The 19,450-nt window shown below is 41.7% G+C and overlaps 1 protein-coding gene across 1 annotated transcript in view; it reads left to right on the plus strand.

The window, feature by feature from the left end:
• Positions 1-19,450, plus strand: part of LOC142955279 (receptor-type tyrosine-protein phosphatase gamma-like) — a 542,528-nt gene that overhangs the window by 239,316 nt on the left and 283,762 nt on the right. The gene's annotated exons all lie outside the window — the stretch shown is intronic.

Below are 19,450 nucleotides of genomic sequence, written 5' to 3' on the forward strand. Positions count from 1 at the left end.
CTACCAGGTTACTCTGTGTGTCTGCTGGTAGCTCTCTGTCCATATACCTCTGTATGTTTCTTTCCATTCAGCATCAACCTGGTATGGCTGAGCATGGCACTACAAATGTGTTATGCACATTTCTGCACATTTCTGAAGCAGTGGTCGAGGGCCAAGCTCCAACACAAACTGTTAAAAATCGATTTGATGGATATGAATATGTCTTACTAGAGAATGCACACACAGCAAGGAGCAGAACAGGGTGAGCTCCAATGCAAGTCCCTCAGAATCAAAACAAAAAAACAACTTTTATTCATTATAGTGAATAATTAATGGTGTAATAGAGATGTTAGTGTTTATATTTGTATGGCAACATACAGTGCGTCGGTTTTGTAAGGATTTATGGTCTATCAGACCCTTTTTATTCCTCTTTTGCGCCACAGAGTCCAGCCTTGCTCCTTAGAGCACCAATGCATGGTCCATTAAGTCACATTATCAGCCCGCCTAATTGGCCATGATGCAGTCAGGGCCGAGGCAGACAACCTCTGGTAAATTTCCCTAGTTTGTAGTTTTTCCTCAGAGAGGCACGCAGGCAAGGAGACACTCAAGTGGTTAATTGGAAAGTGTTGCAAAATTTGGCTTCATGGTTTAACATTCAACAACATTTTTTCAGAGTTTTCAAAATGACACATATGATTTGATGATCGTGGTTTTGGTACACTAAAAATAAATAAATGGCGTGATGAATGAGAAGCAAAAGTCTGCCTGATGGTGCTATAAAGGTCAGGGGGTCACCAAAGTCATTATTACACTCATGCTGAAGAAACAATGAACATCTACTACTAATTTCATGGAAATCAGTTCTTTGAGATACGGTGTCGTGGTCATGATCCAAGTCCTAGACAGACCGGTGAACAGATCAGCCAACATCCGACCTTGAGACTAGCAGGGTTAAAACAGATCAGTGTCCAAGTGATGGGCCTGTTAGGTTCAGGAACCTCTCGAAACTGTGGGACAGCCGCACGTCTTCCAGCTGTGCCAAAAACTCAGCCGGTTCAAATTATGATCAAAAGTATCTAATCTTACAGAAGCTAAAACAATTGCAAAGTGAAGTACACTATTTACACCATCGATGGAAATAAGATCCGCGGAAAAGAGTCCACACACGCGTTCCAACCGGGAAGTTTGATACCTGCAAGATGAAATGTAACGGAACTGAACGAGTTCTTCCTTTGAATCTCCTTTCATAGTCCGTAAAAGTCATAAAATGTCTGTCTCAGTTACAATTGGCTTAAATCCAGCTGACTCCTCCTGGCTTCAGTCAGCTGACCGCCCTCGAGTGACCATCGGTGCTGGTCTGGCGATCCATCTGCGTGTCCCTCCCTCTGTTAGGCCCCGGCCGGCTGTGGCGATGGTCGTCCCTGAAATGCCTGTCTCAAAGTCCCTGTCTGTCCCTTGGCTATTCTTCACAGTTTAATACATTCAATGATTGTCTTGTATGGCTCGCCACTTCTACGGTAAACCTATTGTAAACATATTATACATTTGATAAGTATTCTTGTGATGTTTCAAATACTTTGACACGTTTTACAAGCATATATGGCATACCAAGTACTTGCTAACATTTTACTATCCACCTCTAAGGTGCTATAAATCCTACTGAAAAACACTTCTGAACCTAAATTTCCTACAGGCCCCACAAACCGCCATCATAACACAGAGTCCCTTTACTCCCCCACCCCTAACCCTAAGAAGGCGTTGTGTCTACAGATTCTCAGAGAGTTGTACTGCTCTTGCTCTAGGATGCTCCTGACAGTATTGTCTTCAGCAGATCCCTCCTCTTTGTGAGTTAAATCTGTAGGCTATGTGGGAACTTTAGATTTGCTTGCCAGATTCAAGCATCTGGCAAGCAAATCTACACACACACACACATACACACCGCTCTCCTCCCTTCTCTATACATTACATGGTTCCTAGGGGACATCTGCGCAGGGCTCTGGCAGTAAACACGCTTCATTACAAGGTATTTTATTTTCAGGCAGCAAAGACGCATCCAAATCAATTCCTGTTTGGCCTTTGATCTAGCGTGCCTGAGCTTGTATGCTGCACAAGTGCTGGCTGAAGGCCCATGAGAAATGAAGATGAGTGTGCTACAAAGATGACAGCACAATGTGCCTGTTATTATCAGCATAGAGTCTCAGTTTTGTGTTTTTGCAGTAACACAAAAATACCCTTGCACTACTTTTTTGTGTTTTGTTTCCGAAGAAGATACGAGTGTCTTTTATTTAGCTGCCAGTTAGGTAACCTTCATAGACTCTATTAAAAATAATCATTTTGGCTCCATAAGATGAACTACTTGAAAAATATACTGACAGTGTGAATTCCTTACAGCCTGTACACACTCACTTGGCCTGGTTTCACTCCAGCAGATTCTACAATATGAAAGCCTTATGTTTTAAATGTAATAATCAACTCATAGGAGATTCAGGACCACTAAACTGGGTTACCTGCTGCCTAAAGAAGGGTGAGGAGTCCCTGAAGGGCACAGGAAGGGAATTACAGATGGAATTGCGGCAAGTCTGTGGCGGTGTGAGAAGGAAACATGTCCTTTGAGAGGTCAGAGGGAAGAGAGAAACATGAAAACCCCTACCAAAATAATCTCATTCACTGACATTGATGCTCACCTGAATCCTTAGTGATACATATGGTGCAATGCGCTGTGCTTGGCCTGTCACCTGCTGAGCCGTAAACTTCATAGATTGTCACAGTTGTGTTGTCCCTGATTTTTGTGGTCTTGTTTGTGTGCAATACGTGTCGAAGTCTTAGATATGGCTCCTTCAAAACAAAACTCTGAATCCAACTCAAATTTTGAGGGAAATCAGTCAACATTTAGACAGAGAGACTGCTAGGTAACAAGCTGTTCTTGTGAAGAGTCACAAAGACAAGTGGAATTAAAACGTCATGCAATCGTTTTGTATGGGGGGGGGGGGGGGGTAAGCTACATTCAACAGCAGCCCACACACATTCTGGCTACCTTCTTTGGCTTGTTGGCTAAACATTAGCAAGTACAAATAAATAAGCATTGCTATCTTAGACCACCTCAGACTTTCTATAGCTCTGTTTGCTAACCGACTGGTATCAAGAAGCACCCCCGACCCCCAGGTTCAGAGTGCCCCACTGCTGCACTAATGTAGCAGCTAGCTGAGTACGGTGTCAACACAGTTAATACTGTCAACACTGTCTAGTTTTGGCCATGTCAGTGGATGTCGTGAAATGACACTTGTCTGTGCATCAAGTGTATCCAGCTCAATACTGAAATAATTGTGAGAAGATGCGGCCTGTAAGCTGCTTGGAAATTATGTTAAACTTGTAGCATCTGTACTTGTAATAAGGCTACACTACAACATTATAAAGAGGTTCTTATTGTCTATGAGGGACCTTGTTGGCACTCTAAGAACCCGTTAGAAGGGCTCTCTGTAGCATCAGAGGATACTGTCGTTTCCCTTAAAGAGTGTGTACTAGATACACTAAACTAGAAATAGTTATTTTTGCTCTTTTTAAGGGGTACAAATATAAAACATTCCTGACTATAAAATCTGTGTGAAATAGTGTCATTGGTACATTTTTGAAACTTTTCGTTTGTAAGGATTCAAACAGGCTAAATTATATTAGATGTTTTGCAGTACATGATTTAAACAACCAGGTACAACCTATTTAATAGCTTTTGTTATAACAAATTAAATGAATGGAACTAACAAATATCTTTGAAAACCCTTGATCACATGGAGAGCCCAGAGAAAAACTGTATGGGCACAAAGGTTTGTTTTTGAAATCAAGATTGACTCAAAGGTGGGAAAAATCATGGCCGAAGGTTTCCCTGTCACTCGTTACATCTCTGGCCATCTGACAACACCTGACTGTTGGGCCAAACCATCAGCAGCCTTGTGGGTGGACGAGCTGCCCGCCATCAGTGCAGACAACACAAATATCACATCCATAATCTGCTTGCCAATTTTCATCAGGCTCACCTCTGCCTCCACTGCAGCTCCCTCCCCCTTTCATTTTCACAGAACCAACACACACACCGTCTGACAGCGCTCTCACCCAGATTGACGTTGACGAGACAAGCTTGGGCTGTCGCCGTTCGTAGGAATTACAGTATTCAATGTTCTTGTCATTTCCTCCCTTTACATGAGCCAGCTCATCTCTTCCACAATGCTGGAATATTTTGAATTGAGCTTTCCCCCACCTCCACTCGTCTTCAGAGAGGTGTTACATTGTAACAAAAAAGACCATAACTTTAAGAAAGGTGCCAGCTGCAAGACTTGTTCGTGTCCTCCAGTTGTTTTATGGTTAACTGGTTGCTGTTCTTTAACGCTAGTGAGACCGTCTTACCCATGCGATGTGTGAGCAGGCATGTGTCACTGTGCATTTCACTGGGATTAGGCATCTCACAATTCAACACATTCATTTGTAACCCTCTGTGATAGAATAAATGCACAGAATGTGTTTAAAGTGTGGGAGACAGATGAGGGCTAAATACTGAGTCCTGAAATAATAATGTCGTAATGAGTGCAGTGTGATTATTTCAAAGTGTTTCCAAAACTAATCAAAGTTATTGTTGGATCTCTGCATCATATTTCTTCAGTGTCATGTTAGTGACAGTTCCAGTCAGTCCGGTCACCAAATCTATCCAGTTACTGTTATTAAATTATAAAAGTGTTAAACCTGTGATTCCCACATGTCGTCAAATAAATCTGAGGGGTTTAAAGATGACAAGAAAGAAATGCAGAGAAAACCTATTTATTTTATTAGATTAATTATGAATTATTGGGAACCTCAAACAATATTCAAATCAAGCACAGAAAATTACACTTTTGGTAATAATAATAATAATAATACATCAATTTTATATAGCGCTTTTCAAAATACCCAAAGAGGGGCCAGGTTCTTTAGGGCTTTGTAGGTGGTGAGTAGTATTTTGAAGTCTATTCTGTATTTGACCGGGAACCAGTGGTAGAAAGTAGAAATGTGAAGATGTGAGTTTGCAAGTATGCATTGCTGCGTTTTAAGCCAAAACAGTTGGTTAGTCAGTAAATCTTTAACCTTAAACATATGTCCACGATCAACATTGTGTGACTGTACGGATACATGATGCAAGTAAAATCTTCCCCCATTGTGTAAAGTGGGAAATTTAAAGAAAGAGATATCAGTTCGTCAATACTTTTCTTTCAAAATGTATTTGCCGTTATAAATAAGTAGTACAAAAATGTAATTTTACAGAGACGGGGTTGCAGAAAATAAAACTGATCAGTTCACTTGATAAATTTAAAGTCTCAATAAAAGTAAAACTGACCCAAAGCAGTCTGTGTCAGTTGAAATGAGTCATAATAGAGGTTTTTGTAGTCCGAACCATTAGTTAGCATCACACTGGTTCCCTCGACGAAAGGCTTATGGAACTTGTCCTTTAGATTTTGAATTAATACAGAAATGAATCCCTGAGAAAACAAACTTTTTTGTTCAGCAAGATAATCTTCACAAATGAACCCTGTTTTTATGATTTTTAAGCGTGAATACAATCAGCAGAAGTGAAAAGCTAAAGTTTGACTATAAAGGAACTCCACCACGGTCACATGACCTACGTCTCCACCACAAAGCTGAAGTAGGACTAGTGTTCTAGTGAGGACGTTTAATAGTCTCATTTAGACTCTTGTTAGCAATCGCCTTTTAAGACACGTAAAAACTTCTTTTACTGATGTATTTTATATCGTAGAACAAAACGTTAAAACGGCTTCAGCTTGTGTCAACACAAATCTTATTTCAGACATCTAATCAAAAACACATTCTTCCTGCAGTACTCTACAGTAGTGGACTTAAAAGCTGTGTTAGCCAGCTGAATGTACAGTACAGCTGTGAAGTGTATTGTGTGCATGTACTCATTGGTTTGGCCACTGTATTTCTAGTACAGTGATCTGTGTGAGTATGCTGAGTGTGCATGTATTTATGGGATCATGTCATTGCTGCTTGAGAAATACCGAGAGCAATATTAATTAATTAAAGCAGGGGCTGCTGCCATGGGAGAACACAAAGGCTCTAATATTGCTTGTTTTTCTGTGTGTGCGTGTGCGTGTGTGCGTGCGTGCGTGCGTGCGTGCGTGCGTGCGTGCGTGCGTGCGTGCGTGCGTGCGTGCGTGCGTGCGTGCGTGCGTGCGTGCGTGCGTGCCCGGCGGAGGCTGACCCCAGCCTGTGTGCTCCTGACAGCAGCATAATGAAAGTGTCTGCTGTTCAGTTAGCTGAGTCGGACTCTTTCCATGGCATCTGCAGCCAGGGTCGCTCAGACACGGCGAGTAGTCCATTTAACATGGTCTGACTCCAGCAGAAAGGGGTTATGGTCCACAGATTGGAACATGCACCTTGTGTTCAACCAGGGTCAGAGAGGTCACATTAGAGGAATATGCTGTCTTACTCTGAGGCACAGGAGATCAATATCACTTTCGTCTTTTTGCGTCCATACAGAGATGTGTTTAGCCTAGCTTAGCACAAAGAGTGGAAGCAGGGGGAAACTGCAAGCCTAACGCTGTCAAGAGTAAAAGAAAAAGTGTATATATATATATATATATATATATATATATATAAATGCACCTTCCAACAACTCTAAAGTTGTTCTATTTACAAATGATATTGTTCCTTGGCTATCAAAAGCTGGATGCATACTGCATGAAGCACCTGAAAAGTCCAGTCCTCTTAAAAACATTGTCAAGATGGAGCATTAGGATGTATTCATAGAACTGGATACTGTGTCTAAGATGGCGCCCCATTTATTACAGTGACAGTGGCACTAAAAAAAATGTATTGTCTCTCATGACTTAGATCCCAGTAGTCCACACCAAGGCTGCCATTGTCTGACTGATATCTGTCTCTGAGTAAAGGTCTCTACACAGACGAATAAACATGGTCAAGGACGAGGATTTAAAGAGTAATCCTCAAACTGGCCTTCTTCCCTCTCAGTCCGTCCCCATCGGTGATGCCGAGGGTTCGTTTCTGTGGACGCCTCACAGACGTCGCTCTTTTCTTTATCTGCTTCTGCAGCTAACCCAACTAATCACCGCTTTCCCTCCAGATGCCGCAACAAATGTAAGAGCTCAGATGAAAATGTTGCATATTATTATTATTATAATTATTATTATTATTATTATGAAAAGAAACAAATGCAGTCACACAAAAAAAGTCTGATTTAAGACAGTTTGGCTCTGGCTCATGCAGTGTGGATTTTCCTTTGTCCACATTAAGGATCCATTTCTCAGTAAACCACTGTAGTCCAGCATGCTGCGTGTAGACACCGTGTAAGTGTGTGTCATGCTGGAGTCAGGTGTGTATTAGGACCAGGTCTGCATGTGGGAAGACACAAAGTGACATTCACAAGACAGGACAAGATGTGCTAAACGCCACATCCTTCCCTGAAGGCGTGGACATGTGTGCATTCCCAGCAGCTCTTGATCCAGATCATATGTGAAATGTGATTTCAATATGTGAGCTTGGTCTTAGTGTGCGGAAAAGAAAAAGGAAATTACCAAGCCTGGTAAACAAAGAGGAGATCATCAGTGCCATTTAACATGCAATGCCACATAGTGAATCCCTCCAGCAGGGACTCACTGAAGCTCACCAAACGTCTCACTCACATAGAATCACTCTGCGTCTTCGTACGTTCTCATCTCGTTCATACTAAAGTGTCACTGGCACACAGCTCCTCTGGGAGGTCACCATGTCAGCCATGTTGGAACAAGTGGTGCCCTGATGTTCTTCCATTGCGTGTGTTTCCTTTCATAAGGAATTCAGATGAAGTAGTTGAGAACACCAGCTGTTGTAAATGTGTGTTGTGTTTGGCCTTCTGCAGTCGTGTACACAACGTTTTACAATACAACTATTATAGAGGACATGTTCGCTGCACATGCTGTCATTTAGACTGAAACTGCTGGTGAATCAACCCAAGGTGGTCACAAATGGAATAATATACATGTGTTGTCTTACCTCTCACAAATGTCTTTGCCTAAATCATGTAAATACATCACATGCAAAATATTCATAAACCACATGCCTAAGTGGGAAATTTTCACACAAATGTTGTGACATGTTTAAATTAAAGGTGCTGTATTTGTCAGTGACGAGCTTTGAATTGGCTCTGTTCAGATATAGTTCTCAGTTACTGTCCCAACTATGACATTACAGCTGACATTGCTATGATTTTCACTTTTTCAATATCTAAAAGATACACTTTCATAGTGTGTGTGTGTGTGTGTGCGTGTGTGCGTGTGTGTGTGGGGGTTGCAGAATGTCGGAGAGATGTGCAGTGGGGTTTGATTAAAATGGAATGGACTAGGTATTCTGTTTGTCATCCAGTGGGGAATATTGATCTGTAGGAGCAACATGCATCCTCATTAACTGGGGGGAAGTGATGCGAAAAGACAACCCACTTTAATGCACTGCTGCAGTGAGATGAAAGCTGGGTGTATGAGAGGCGACACCGCTACTTAACCCCCCGCTGAGCACTGGTACCCCCTGCTACTGCCAGCTTACTAAATCACAGCCCTGGCTTCATTGGAACTCCTGACCTGCTGGCTGTATTTATATTTTTATTTTGCTTTCATTTGACCTTAATTCAAACTGCAGTAAGATGAACATCCCTACTTTTCAAGCCAAGACGGCAGCACATGAAAGGTTACACATTAAACAGTAAGGAACAACACACACATTAATAATTGAAGAAGATAAAAGCTGTACAAAATGCATAAAGGAGCATCAGGGAGCCAGAGCACTAACGAGCTGAGGCCATAAACACGGGGCTATGTGGTTCATAGCTATGCTTTCTGAGATGTGAGTCAAGCTGAAACATCCTCAGTGATGTGTTTAATACATATGGTTTGAACTCTCCAAGCTCAGAGGATGTGACTGTATATCAGGGACGAATCCCATCAGCAGTAAAGACGTCACGTACAGACCGCAGCAGAGAGGAGTTCATACACTCTGAGACGTGAACGGATACAAATGTTAATCCTCGTGGAGACGTCACATCATCACAGCCAGTAAAGTCAAATATTCAGAAAACACAGCAAACACTGAAGTATAAGCACACAAGGACTATATAAACAACTACTGGATAAATATGATATTATTTACCATAAATGCTTATATGCCGAAACTGTCACAATCAGGCTTTGCCCTGTGTGTTCTGTGTCTTTGTTTCTTTCTGTAGCTCCTCACTCACCTAATCAGTTCATTCAGTGCACCTGCCAGTCACACTCACCTCATCAGCTCATTACTCTCACCTGTTCACTCTGCCTAGTCACTATTTAAACCCCGGTCTTTCACTCACTCACTGCCAGATCATTGTTTGTTTCCCGTCCAACCCGCCCGTTTTGCTCGTCCTGTTCCCGGTTTTCCAGTCTGCCTGTTCTGCCTTTTCCTGCCGGATTTTCCCCCTCGTCTTTTGTCTTGTCCCTGGATTCCCTGTTTTTGGTTCATTAAAAACCTGTTTTTCACTACACCTGACTGTCTGCGTCTGAGTCCTCATCATGCCCCGTGACAGAAACAACTACAAAGATGGACAACATAACCACAAATAGGCACAAACTGACCACAAAGACACAAACTCAACACAAAGAGACACAAACTGACCACAAAGACACAAACTCAACACAAAGAGACACAAAGTGACCACAAAGAAACACAAACTCAACACAAAGAGACACAAACTGACCACAAAGAGACACAAACTCAACACAAAGAGACACAAACTCAACACAAACTAACCACAAAGAGACACAAACTGACCACAAAGAGACACAAACTCAACACAAAGAGACACAAACTGACCACAAAGAGACACAAACTGACCACAAAGAGACACAAACTCAACACAAAGAGACACAAACTCAACACAAACTAACCACAAAGAGACACAAACTGACCACAAAGAGACACAAACTCAACACAAAGAGACACAAACTCAACACAAACTAACCACAAAGAGACACAAACTGACCACAAAGAGACACAAACTCAACACAAAGAGACACAAACTCAACACAAACTAACCACAAAGAGACACAAACTGACCACAAAGAGACACAAACTCAACACAAAGAGACACAAACTCAACACAAACTAACCACAAAGAGACACAAACTGACCACAAAGAGACACAAACTGACCACAAAGAGACACAAACTCAACACAAAGAGACACAAACTCAACACAAAGACAAACAAACTCAACACAAATAGACACAAACTCAACACAAATAGACACAAACTCAACACAAATAGACACAAACTCAACACAAAGAGACACAAAGTGACCACAAAGAAACACAAACTCAACACAAAGAGACACAAACTCAACACAAAGACAAACAAACTCAACACAAAGACACAAACTCAACATAAAGTGACCACAAAGAGACACACTGACCACGAATAGGCAAAACATTACAAGAAAGAGACAAAAATCTGTCTAGCTCCTACTGCGTGACATCTGTGGCCTTTTGCATGTCAGTGCCCAGGGGCCCATCGTCTCATAATACACAGATGAAGACAGTAAGCGACTGCTCATACTTCATTCATTGGTGTGTCGTGTACCTGTATGGATTTTTCATTTAATTTCCTTCTCTGTCCTCTTTTTCCCTTCGGACTGAAATCTATGAGAAGTGAGAATGTGAGATTTGAGGTGGCGTTATGAGGTCAGAAGGTAGACGGGGTGAATGTCAGCCTGCTTGTCTGGTGATAGACGTAGCGTCCGTGTTCTGCCTCATCCATCCCCATCCACCCTCTACCAGCACCTCCTGCCCTGGGCCTGGAACCTTCACTCTTCTACTGGATCGTTATATTTTCTCACTCTGTCTGTACTCTCTCTGCTCTTCCTCTTTCCTTCTGACTCTCTTTTCAGTCCATTAATCTCATTATGGTCCGGCTATCTCCAGTGGCGTTGAAAATGAAGTGTTAATCTCTCTTCTCATCAATCTCCCCAGCCCAGAAGTGCTCCAGTCTCTCCCTGCATCACAAAATGATGACTGGCACTTTTACTTGTTTGGAGAAATAAGTGTGGGGGCTAAATTGAATTTTAATGGATCGCGCATACCCCCAGTGAAAGGTGCAATCCATTACTGAATGATTGTAATGTTATTTGTTGCCAGTGTTGATTTATGGTACGTATAGTGCGGAGGGCCAAAGGTGGGCACGTTGGGGATGGAAGTTGCGTGGTGTGTTGATGGGGTTTTAACTACGGCACAGTGGAGAGAAGAGAGGAAGTCCGAGACCACATTAGCTGTTTATTCCAGTCCCTCTGAAGGGAACAGGAAGTAGCTGTTAGAGTGAGAGGGATATAGACCTGGGTCAAATGTAGTTACAGTGGAAGGAACAACTCAACACTGTTTCTCTCATTACATCATCTTCTGCTTGTTTGGCACCGGCACCAGAAGGGATTTCACTAGCAAGGACTAACCAGCAACGCAATGCCTTCAACAATTTATTTGTGAGACATGAATGATACCGAGGATTGTACGTGACTTCCGTCTAGTCGGTTGAATGAGTTGTCGGGAGCTTCGTTGGAGGATCCGCTCTGGCGCCCGGGCACGACGAACCCCTTCAGGACCCTACGAAAAAGATAGAAAGAGAGAGGGAGAGGGAGGGAGAGAGGACAAAGGGGTTGGGAGGGTGGGGTTTGTAATGCGTAAACGGGACGGGATGAGTGGGTTAGGGAGGTATTTATAGGAATACTGGAGGAGGCGTGTTCGAGGTGTGGCCCTGCTCCCAAAATTATGCTAAGTAGCTTCAATTGATTGGGTGCTCCCCCCACTAAGTCTGGCAGGAGATAAGGTTATGAGATTATAATCTTACCATGCCGCTGTTGACGAACTCATGGTTTATCAGCGTCAGGTTTGACTGCATCTTTAACTTATGGATACTTTAGCTCTGCTTTTAATTCAAAGATTGAAAGCTCCTTGTAGAATTTGAAAATGCTTTTCACCCCATTGCAGACAATACAATGTATTGTAGGTTATTTTCACTGGTAATGTTACATTAAATAAAAACATAGTCAATAATTTGAATCACAATCAGATGGTGGGTTAACTTTAAATGGCTGTCAGATAAAAGTGTTATTTAAAAGATGTAACATTAAAAGGATGAGACAATTTCCCAAATGTTCCCTGTCACAGCATGGTTTCAGGTGGATCAGCTGTCACTGGTCTGCTTCAGATCCTGCGATGCTGACATGAAGCACTCGAACAATATCCCCCAAATAGATGTTCACACTGTTTTTGTTCATTCCTCTCATGCTTCTTAACACAGTAAAGCACTGTCAGTAGCTTCATACACTGGCTGACATGTCTCCGGCTCACCTTCAGGAGCAATCTGAGAGACAAATCGAGCATTGGGTTCAGCGGGGTTCCTGTGTCCGATCCCTGTCAAATCCTGTTTTTTTATCATTTGCATCAACAGCCTGGATCTATGTCTGCCTCCCTCTGTTAGCCATGTGAAATATGAAGATGAACTTGCTGATGGAGTCTCTCCCCAGCCAAACTCAGAAGGCCTTGGAATCTGTGGCTGAATGGGGACAGGAGTTTTCACTGCTATGAACGGAGCTAGACCGTGGATATGGTAATGAGTGATAAGAGAGAGAACGACATCCTCTCTCCTCCGTCTCTAAGTGTCTCTGGTCAAAACATCAGAGAGCCTCCACCTTTAAACTGCATGGAGTTCAGCTGTCATCTGATCTGCCATGGGATGGCCTCATCAAGTATATGCTCACAAAGACACGGCCAAGGATCCGTTACCCCAGTGTTGCAAATACACCTCAACTTCAACCGTCCAATCCTTGAGCAGGCCAGCCAAGTTAGGGTTGGGCTGACAAAGGGACTCTGAGCTGGAGAGGGCATGACAACGATACTGTGGGATCAGCCACATTCCATCTTCTGCACTGAGTGAACAACACTTTCTCACTCCCGTTCTCTTAAAATGTCTTCAATTGTTTTATAAATTGTTTTTTGCTGCTGCACTCTGCCTTGTAAAACTGAAAAAATAGACATTGAAAACACATTTGGTTGGCCTAAGATGCTAAGGCAGCGTGTTCTAAAGATGGGGGCCACAAAGAGGCATAAGTTCAGGTTAAGACAGACATTTGCCTCATTCATTTTAATCAGACAACTACAATGCTACAAAAACATTCGCCCTACCGCAAATACATATCCGTCACGTCTCTGCACAGTAAACCACAAAAAAGACCAGCATTGTTCTGCAGTTTTCAATACGTTTGAATGATATGAAAACTAACTAAAAAAACTTCAAGATTTGCTTTGGTTTGGAACATTTGCTGCAATCTTAAAGCTTTCCCCACAGCACCAGGCTGTAATGTCCACGGCTCACCTTACAGTATCCCCTCGTGCAGCTCTGGGTGAGCATCTAACTGTGTTATCCGGAGAGTCTACCTCAGATGGAGGCTGACACTCAGTTTAGCTAATCTGGCACCAGCAGCTGGTGTGCTGGGGGAAAAACAAATCAATTAGAAATCTCTGCCAGCACACAAACTCTGTTATTGGAGTCTCCGGTGTGTTAACCAGCTGGTGGATTCTATTGTCTTTGCTTCTTAACCCAGCTCAGGTTAGCCGTCGTGTAAGTCATTTCCTCTCCGTGGATCCGCCATCTGCCAGTGATCAAATATTCAGTCTGTGGAGGGGAGGCGCCCTGGGACAGATTGTCTTGACAGTAATGTTCAACGCAGTCATTTCTTTTCACTTCCTGCAACTCCAGGAAGTTTAGTCTCCAAAGCACGAGAGTTACATCTTTTAAATGTATTCTTCAGTTTATCCTTTGTGATTGAGCACCAGCAGGAATCCCAAACCAGAACAACCTGCCCGAGGAACTCAACTTGTTACTAACTATTCTCTCTTAAATCACTCCTTGCTGTTGGTTTTTCCCACTTTTAGTTTTGCATTTTGTCGTATTCCATCATTTTTATATTCCATATTTCAAAGCGTCCTTTCCCACCTTCCCACATACAGCAGTATTTGATTTGAATGACTAGTTGATTAGTCGATTGGCGACTGCAACTATTTTGGTGGTAATTTCAGTCATTTTTCCTGAAAAAAAACCATTTCCTGGATCCAGCTTTACAAATGCGAGGATTTTCTCTCTTGATATTTTAATTGATGTTCAATAAAGATGAACTTTGATTCATTGGTTTACAAAACAAACGAAGGTGTCCCTTTGGGCTATCAGACCTTGTGGTGACATCTCTCATTAAGTTCTAAATTTTTAGAAACCAAACATGTTAAACGTGTTAACATCACTTGAGAAGTTAATCAGCAGATGAATCTAAAATAACTATTACTAGAAAACAATAGGTTAATATAGTAATTCTCAGGAATGCTGGGCTGCATTATGCAAATCTAACAATACGCACACCCAGCAGAGTTCTGCAGATCATCTGAGCTCAACACTTGTAGATATGAAAATCAAAATGAAAAACAAACTCTAAAAATAATCTGACTGCCAGCTGTAATGTTGGCATAGTTTATCCTGGACCACATATTTGGCTAGCTTGGCATTGTGGGTGGGCCTAACAGGCCTGGGCCCGCCCACTTATAGAACTGGCCTATCCTAAATGAGTCGGTCTTCTTTAGATGAAATAGACAAAAAATGTTTTGCTTTTAAAAAAAAAGTACAACACTACATTTATTACGTTACTATTATGTGTGAAATCTGGACCAATCACAACAGGCCATGTATGTGACGTTACTTACGCCGTACGGATATTGGCTGAGATGTTTTATTAAGAATAGAGTACCAAAAGTTAAAGAAAAGGAAAAAAAAGTCAGTGTCTGACGGAGTAAATAAATTCATCGCCTGTGATTAAAGGATTTGTTTTTTCATGCGTTTTTATTGCGGCTTTGGCCCAGTGTTGGCTATGACACATCCAGCTGTGTAGAATGCTTATATCAATGGTCTAGAATGCAGATGTAGTCACTGTGTAATTTGATAGCTGCAAATGTGCAGTTCTCTCTCTCTCTCCCTACAATCAACTTCAACAAATGATAATCCAGTCAGATCCCCCAAACAAGATTACAAATAACATGTCAGTGTTGTAAATGAACGGATGTGTTTGATTTTTGCACAGTTTGAGAGATATAGCCCTATTTCTGTTTGTCGGCATTAAAAATGTTTTAGAACATTTTTTTAAGTGTCATAATCAAATAGAGAGGCTAGTCGCCTGGTCATTCAGTGGGGCTACTAGTTGGAAACTGGAAACTACGGAAAGCAAACAGTATTAACGTCTGTCATTAAAATGACCTTGGCCCATCCATAGAAATCCTGGCACCGTGTTTAGTATATGGTGAATAGTGAACTTTTTTGGACACAGCCAAGGATGTCTGGAACCCTACCATGTGACAGAACACACTGGTGTTGCTTCCTAGCAAGGCCACAGCAATGCCACCCAGCAGCTAGTTGTCACATCTCTCTGAGGCACCTTAATTCATCTACAGCAACATTTGGTGCATCTTGTAACCATTTGGCTGTGACAGCAGAAACGCTCACTGTTAGCCGATCCAAACCCCCCACGAACTGTTTGCAAGTGGCTCCGGAGTGCATCACACTACAGTTGGACATGCTGAATAGCATCTCCATCTGGACAAATTGGCAATTTCCAGATGGCAATATGTCAGGCAGCATCTCCACTGCTGTCACCAAATGTTCACCAAACCATTTATGAGACGTACAACTTTTATTAAATCCTAAATCAAGCACATAATCTCACTGTCACAATATCTGCTCCACGGCTTTGAACCAAACACTTGTGATACTAGTCATGAATATTAAGTCATTTGCTTTTAAAGCAGCAAGATTGTTTTCAGTGATGGTATTTTATACTTGAGGATTTGGCACTGTTGAGTGCTAAATCAACATCTTAATGTCAATATATATTTCAATTTGTATATTATTTTAGACTACTATGATCCTGATGCTTCTTCCATAATATCAAGCACACACAGGTATACCATCATCCCTTGGGAGGTCACACAGCGCTCCTCTTCTCTCTAACCAGGGCCCTTCTAAGTGTTTTTGTTCTGCACAAGAGGTTGACTGTTACTACCAGCCGATATCAGTCAGCTCACATGTGTAGCCCACTCACTGTGCAGCAGGGTGAGTGTGTTTTTGAGGGCATGCATTGTGTATGGAGGTACATCAGGCGCTGTAGGCGATAGCTGTGTTTTCCCCGGAGACTGTTCACAAGGAACCAAAAATCAATGCGGGCAGCTTACGGGCCATTTGAACGGCCTGACTCCCTGCTCTCATTCATCACCTAACAATCTGTCACCTTCCTTGAGAACAAATCCTCGCAGGGACCTCTCTGCACAGCTACGTTGTCCTGAATGTGTGTGTGTGTATGTGGGTTTTATTGGTCGATCTCGCTGCTTCATAACTCTCAATGCCTTTTAGTCCGTCAGTCTGTGTGGGGAAGCCAAATCAGTCATAGGACATACTTAGCTCTCGCTACCAACCAGGGTGTAGTGTTAGCATGGGGCACCATCACTGCTCACTTACAGGCAAACAAGGTTATTTAGTTACTTATGTTCATATGTTTTATGATGAAGGGTTTCATTTTATTTTATAGCCTTAAATGTTTGATGAAAACAGGAACATCTACTGATAATTAACCTCAATGTGTTTTTTGAATTTAAGTCAAGTTGGCTCATCTGTCTTTTATCACATCTTTTTTCATCATTATCTCTGGTGAATTCTGTCCATATGCAGCTCTCGGCCCTTTTCACAGCAGACATGTGATAGCAGGGTAAGACAGGTGTCATTGATACAGTCAATTATGGTCCCATTCTATTTCCTGAGTCACAGTCATTCCAGTGACAGATGAAACACTTTCTTTGAAAACTTAGGCTCACCAAACTTTGTTTTTTGTTAAATATATATACACTATGTACATAGATCTTCTGGTAAAGCAACATAAAGTGAAAGCATTCAGCTCACACACTGAGCTTTACTTCTGTTGCTTTCTGGTGTGTTTTCAAAATGATCTCTCAGCTCACAAACCTATATGTGGAAGCGTTACGGTGTTCAGGTAAGAGACAATTCATTAATACATGTGTTAGCTAAGATGAACAATGAGATTGGCAATGTCAGCAATGAAAGCTGTTCATGGATGTTTGGCATATGTGATGTCAATGCACTCTGCCAAAGATACCAAGATGTCCAGCGCAGCAGATATACAGTATGAGCAAGAGGGTCAAAGTTCAAGATGCAATGAACTGAAAGTACGTATTGAGTGTGTGATTCAGGAACGGGACATGGGTGAAGTGTCATTTTTAGGCCTCCACGCAAATTTGGTACAAACCTCCACTTGGACTTTTGGTGGTCAAAGGTCACTGTGACCTCACAAAAACATTTTGGCCATAACTCAAGAATTCATATGCTAATGATGACATGTCATGGTCTAATAGGATAAAATGATGAAGAGATGACATTTGTAACTGACTTGGATGTAAACTGCATCTTCACTGGTTGGTGGAGGCATGTAACTGTGAGGCAGTAATTATTGTTATTCTAATTGGTGATGGAACCTGCAGTTTCATTTTCTTTAATGATAATGAACTCTCTTGGAACAAGTTAAGCAATCTGCACTCTCATCACTTTTTCTGCTGAGTGATGAGACAATCCTCCAAAGAGTCAGCTCATTATTTCAAAGGTTGAAAACACAACAAGAGATGATGGTAATACTTTAGAAAGCTTGAAACTTGTCACAGGGAATATGGTAGCTGAGGATGGAGACTGGGGAGGAAGCACAGTGGTAATAGGAAAGCTTAGGGGTCTCTTATCCTAGGCCTTAGCAGTCACACAGAGTACAAGCAGGGGTCAACGGATCTACTTCAGCTGCTGATATGCCGCTGAGCTTAGGCAGGGGTGTGTGTGTGTGTGTGTGTGTGTGTGTGTGTGTGTGTGTGTGTGTGTGTGTGTGTGTGTGTGTGTGTGTGTGTGTGTGTGTGTGTGTGTGTGTGTGTGTGTGTGTGTGTGTGTGTGTGTGTGTGTGTGTGTGTGTGTGTGTGTGTGAGAGAGAGACTCGCTTAGGAAGTGGGGGCTTTGCATGCTTGGTTACTTTGCAGTATCACGATTACAGTAGTACAGCTAAAAATGGGAAACAGTTGGAATAAAAGGTTGGGTGACCAAGGAGAGGGTAGAGCCCTTAAAGACTCTGCTGCAGCCCAGAAATACTGTGGGGGTGGGGGGTGAGTGGGGTTTGGTGGAAGAGAGAACCAAAGATATATTGACAGGAAAGAGAGCACGCCTGGAAACTAAACCAATTCTCTATTACGATCACTTGCATAATTAATAGGAGCAAGCCACACACACACACACACACACACACACATATACTTGTTTAGAAGGTGCTCACACCTGCTGTGGCTTCAGGAAAATATATAATACCAAGCCCACACATTTTTGCACGCAGTGAAAATTGCTGTTGACACAAAATAAACAATGAACAATAAACATGTCTATGTCCAAGTTGACGCCCACATACTGGATTTGTTCACTCTTGCAAAAAACAAATGTTAGCCGCAGTCTACAATCAGATGATCCACTAAAAAGTTTGCTGTGGCATCTTGTTATACTTACTTTCTTCTTCTTGTAGTAGTAATCAGACGGAAACGTACAGTTCTGCCAAGTGAATTCTCTCTAATGTCCACCAGGGGGCGACTCCTCTGGTTGTATAGAAGTCTATGAGAAAATGACTCTACTTCTCTCTTGATTTATTACCTCAGTAAACATTGTAATCCAGAACAGGGTCGTCCTTCAATCAGAGGAATAATGAAAACGTATTTTCTTTTAATGTTCTTGTGAAAAAGAAAAACTTCACAAGCTCAATTTGGACAAAACGTGTTTTTTATTTTGTCAACTGAAAATCCCAAAAAATATTTTATCGTATCATGTCAATGGTGCATTTAATATTTCATAATGATAAACATGTCCCCTTCTCAGCAAAGTGTTTTCAACTAGGAAGTGATAAATGTTGGGCATTCTTCTAACAAGCACATCAAACATCTTAAATCCACATCTCATTATTCTGTTTTATCATCTTGTAATTATAAGAAAACTGTCACGCAATAATGACTTCGCACCTCATAATGACGTGTGTATTTCAGATTTATGAGAAAAACCAACTCGTTAATGTAAATTGGTTTCTGATAATTATGACAGAAAATATGTTGTAATTATAAACTAATACATAGATGTGTGTATATATATATATATAAATAAATAAATCAATCTTGCCATTATCAATGTTGAGAGACCGGTCTGAACATTGTTACTGATTAAATTGAGCCACGTTGTCATGGAAAATGCTTGGGTCCAAATGAACTTGCAAAGGGATGTGGAACAGCAAATATAGTTACAGTTATTAATAATGT

Source organism: Anarhichas minor, unplaced genomic scaffold, assembly GCF_050575085.1.
Source record: "Anarhichas minor isolate MPS153535 unplaced genomic scaffold, ASM5057508v1 ptg000023l, whole genome shotgun sequence".
Taxonomy (NCBI): domain Eukaryota; kingdom Metazoa; phylum Chordata; class Actinopteri; order Perciformes; family Anarhichadidae; genus Anarhichas; species Anarhichas minor.